The sequence below is a fragment of the Bubalus bubalis genome, chromosome 7 (assembly GCF_019923935.1).
Source record: "Bubalus bubalis isolate 160015118507 breed Murrah chromosome 7, NDDB_SH_1, whole genome shotgun sequence".
In the NCBI taxonomy this organism is placed as follows: Eukaryota; Metazoa; Chordata; class Mammalia; order Artiodactyla; family Bovidae; genus Bubalus; species Bubalus bubalis.
The window spans coordinates 18,859,002-18,863,951 of NC_059163.1; the positions used below are offsets into that span (position 1 = coordinate 18,859,002).

The 4,950-nt window shown below is 40.0% G+C and overlaps 1 non-coding gene across 1 annotated transcript; it reads right to left on the reverse strand.

Annotated features, from left to right (window-relative positions):
• Positions 1-1,382: 1,382 nt before the first annotated feature.
• LOC112586330 lies at positions 1,383-1,489 on the reverse strand. The gene has a single exon (XR_003110790.1). It is a non-coding gene; the product is annotated as a U6 spliceosomal RNA (small nuclear RNA).
• Between the last annotated feature and the right edge of the window lie 3,461 nt (positions 1,490-4,950).

Consider the following 4,950-nt stretch of genomic DNA (forward strand, 5'->3'; position numbering starts at 1 on the left):
TTAATTAATTTATTTTAATTGGAGGCTAATTACTTTACAATATTGTAGTGGTTTTGCCATACATTGACATGAATCAGCCACAGGTGTACATGTGTTCCCCATCCCAAACCCCCCTCCCATCTCCCTCCCCATACCATCCCTCTGGGTCATCCCAGTGCACCAGCCCTGAGCACCCTGTCTCATGCATCGAACCTAGACTGGCGATCTATTTCACGTATGATAATATACATGTCAATGCTTTTCTCTCAAGTCATCCCACCCTCGCCTTCTCCCACAGAGTCCAAAAGTCTGTTCTTTACATCTGTGTCTCTCTTGCTATCTCACATACAGGGTCATCGTTACCATCTTTCTAAATTCCATATATATGCATTAATATACTGTATAGGTGTTTTTCTTTCTGACTTACTTCACTCTGTATAATAGGCTCCAGTTTCATCCACCTCATTAGAACTGATTCAAATGTATTCTTTTTAATTGCTGAGTAATACTCCATTGTGTATATGTGCCACAGCTTTCTTGTCCATAAATCTGCTGATGGACATCTAGGTTGCTTCCATGTCCTGGCTATTATAAACAGTGCTGCGATGAACATTGGGGTACACGTGTCTCTTTCCCTTCTGGTTTCCTCAGTGTGTATGCCCAGCAGTGGGATTGCTGGATCATAAGGCAGTTCTATTTCCAGTTTTTTAAGGAATCTCCACACTGTTCTCCATAGTGGCTGTACTAGTGCATTCCCACCAACAGTGTAAGAGGGTTCCCTTTTCTCCACACCCTCTCCAGCATTTATTGTTTGTAGATTTTTGGATAGCAGCCGTTCTGACCAGTGTGAGATGGTACCTCACTGTGGTTTTGATTTGCTTTTCTCTGATAATGAGTGATGTTGAACATCTTTTCATGTGTTTGTTAGCCATCTGTTTGACTTCTTTGGAGAAATGTCTGTTTAGTTCTTTGGCCCATTTTTTGATTGGGTCGTTTATTTTTCTGGAATTGAGTTGCAGGAGCTGCTTGTATATTTTTGAGATTAATTCTTTGTCAGTTGCTTCATTTGCTATTATTTTCTCCCATTCTGAAGGCTGTCTTTTCATCTTGCTTATAGTTTCCTTCATTGTGCAAAAGCTTTTAAGTTTAATTAGGTCCCATTTGTTTATTTTTGCTTTTATTTCCAGTATTCTGGGAGGTGGGTCATAGAGGATCCTGCTGTGATGTATGTCGGAGAGTGTTTTGCCTATGTTTTCCTCTAGGAGTTTTATAGTTTCTGGTCTTACATTTAGATCTTTAATCCATTTTGAGTTTATTTTTGTGTATGGTGTTAGAAAGTGTTCTAGTTTCATTCTTTTACAAGTGGTTGACCAGCTTTCCCAGCAGTCTTGTTAAAGAGACTGAAAGATATGAAATGCCTCATGAGTTTGCGTGTCATCCTTGTACAGGGGCCATGCTGATCTTCTCTGTATCGTTCCAATTTTAATCAGCTGAATTTCCTGGCCAAACCGATAAACACCAATCCCAACTTGAGGATTATTTCTTACTGCTAGCCATATTCAGTAAAGGAGATCCATTATCCTTTAGAAAATTCTACAAGATACACAGACATCATTTACTATATCATACAGCACTGTGTTCAATATCATGGTGAATCAAAAGAAAATCAGTCTTTGTTTTACCTGGAGTTTAAAAATCAGGCTAACTCCTGAAGGTGAATGTGGAGGATAAATGAACTCTCTAAAGTTTCATCAAAACTCCTCCTTTATTCTCAATCAGGAATCGTCTTTAGAAGGTGAAGGCATGGTGACAGCTCACTTATTAACGGAAACTGCAGTTTAGGGCCACAGTCCTCCACTTCAAGCACTTCAGATGTGGCAATGAGACACCCTTACCTGCTCGCCAGAGGTGAGGAACACGTGAAAATACAAATCCCAGTTTTCTATATTAGGGCAAGAAGACAAGCTAAATATAGTCTGAACATTTCATTGCAATAATTTTCAAAGTACTAGGTTCTGTGTATTTAAAATTAAATATGGCAGGGGTGGGGGTTACTTTCCTGGTGGTCCAGTGGTTAAGATTTTGCCTTCCAATGCATGGGGTGTGGGTTTGATCCCTGGTCAGAGAGCTAAGATCCTGCATGCCTAAGATCCCACATACCTCATGGCCAAAAACCAGAATATAAAGCATAAGCAATATTGTAACAAATTCAATAAAGACTTTTTAAAAAAAAGACATTAAAATAATCTGGGCTTCCCTGGTGACTCAGATGGTAAAGAATTCGCCTGCAATGCAGGATCCCTGGGTCAGAAAGATCCTTTGGAGAAGGGAATGACTACCCACTCCTGTATTCTTGCCCAGAGAACTCCATGGACAGAAGAGCCTGGTGGGCTACAGTCCATGGGGTCACAGATAACAAAATTGAATTAAATGGAGGGAAGAAGATGAACATGGCAACTTAGGTAAGACGAATGATTTGCATACGTTTTGAAACTCATCCCGCAACCTATAAAAAGAGACAAATGGACAGGTCACCTGGCTGATGGCAGGTAAGCACTAAAGCATGGATGGAGAACACAGGCCATATTGCTGATGCTGCTCGGTGCTGACTGACAGCACTGAGTGCCATTAGCAACATCACTGTTATCTCACCTTAAGTGAGACTGAAAACTACCCCAAGGACTGCCAGGGAGGCGTGAAAGCACTTAAGCAAATGTCAACAATGAGAATTCTTGGTCTATCTTGTTTGTTTGTTTTTGTCTCCACCAAAGTTACATGAATAAAGTACTCTCTATTAAATGTCATGGGCGAAGAAGTAAAAGATTGAGCCACATTACAAAACAAAGCCAAAAAAAATTAGTAGACAAGAGAAATGTCTGCAGTCCAAATGAAAATTACAGTTGCCAATAGTGCAAATCGATACAGAAAGCTATTGATAATAAACCCCAGATGACAATCAATTGATAAAATCTTAAGAACTCTGAATGAATAGAAATCTTAAAGTTTGTTTAAAAAGAAAGAAAGAAAATGACTTCATTGGGTAAATCAGATAACTATGTACTACTACTACTACTAAGTCACTTCAGTCATGTCCGACTCTGTGCAACCCCATAGACGGCAGCTCACCAGCCGTCCTGGGATTCTCCAGGCAAGAACACTGGAGTGGGTTGCCAGTTCCTTCTCCAATGCATGAAAGTGAAAAGTGAAAGTGAAGTCCCTCCATCGGGCCCGACTGTTAGCGACCCCATGGACTGCAGCCCACAAGGCTCCTCCGTCCATGGGATTTTCCAGGCAAGAGTACTGGAGTGGGGTGCCATCGCCTTCTCCTAGATAGCTATGTAGCTCATCTCAAAAAAAGAAATAAAATAAATTCTGACTTCTTAATCTTAATTTTAAATGGTAGTATATATTCACCTTGGACTTGAGAGCAAAAGAAATGCTGATTCTAAAATAAACATTGCTATCACATGTTGGTGATCCCATGGAAATATCGTGGGTTAGGAGGAGAGATAGGAAACCCAGATTTAATGTCCTTTGGGAAAACTAATGAACTGGTGATTTACCTCCAGAGACTAGAGAAACTGAAAACTCAAACTATAAAAAGAATACATTAGTGCTTTGTTCTCAAGTTTCTTTAGAAAGTAATTGCTTCCCTTGAAAGTAGTAAGTGCAAATGCATGGGATTCTTAAGAAACAATGAAATTTATACCTATGAATTTTATATTCCTTTATATTTTTGCTTTTGTAATATTTTTACATCCTCTTCCCAATCTGTGATTCTTGTGTTCCATATCACTTTTCAACTCAAGAATTTAGGTTGAAAAAGATTCCCCCCAAAAAATATTAAAAATTCTTTACAAATTTCCATTAACTATCTTAGAGGGGGAGCCTGTATTTCATTGACTGTATTTTATGCAAATAGGATCAGAGGAATTAACATATTGGAAGGAGCTGACATTTGTCCTGATATATTGAATCGTTAGCATGACAGAATCACTTAAGCTGGATTCACTAACATCAGGTTTCCTCTCATTATTGACCCCTACAGAGTAGGCTCTGACAAGTGGAACTGCTGCAAAGTTCATTAATAATGTGGAATAAATCAATTGTTCAGGAAATACTGAAAACAGATGACACTGAACTCATGCATTTTGCAAGTTCAGCACAAATACATCCCCACCAAGGACACAGACTCTCTGCATGTCCTTTTCTGACCTACCCATGGAACCTGGTCTTCAGCCTCCCTTGTCCTCAAGCATCCCAGGGGGATACAGCTCTTCCGCCCACTGGGAACACAGCAGGCCAATGGACATTCAAAAAGAATAGCTTCAGGCCTGAAGAGAAAGGCAATGGAGGCATCTATAAGATTTACAAACATAAGGTGGGTGACAACCATGACTTAGGATGTGTGCTTGGGCTTTTTTCACATTTCTGGTTACTATTTCAAACATGCTATTTCTATTCACTACTGTCTCAATGGACATGAGTTTGAGCAAACTCCAGGAGGTAGTGAAGGACAGGGCAGCCTCGCGTGCTGCAGTTCATGGGGGTCACAAAGAGTTGGACACAACTGAGTGACTAAACAACAACAACTAAAAGAAACACAGTTTGTCTGGGTTGAAGAGTATTAGCAGGAATAGGGAAAGGCCAAGAAGATAACCTGGTCTATGATGCCGGGGCAGCTGCTTCTAGAATGTGAAGAATCCCTTACTATAGATGTTCCCTATGGCTACAGGCAACAGCATGCTTTCTAAGGACAATCTCTGTTCATATTACTAGGGTCACCTCAACACTCTTCAAATTGTAATCACTTAAATAACTTTCTCATCCAGAGGTTTTAGTTTAAATATGTCTGTACTCCCAAAACCTTTAGCAGTGTGTCTTTCTATATTATACCATAAAGACAGGGAAGTCTGGCGCGCTGCAGTTCATGAGGTCATAAAGAGTCGGACACAACTTAGCCACTGAACA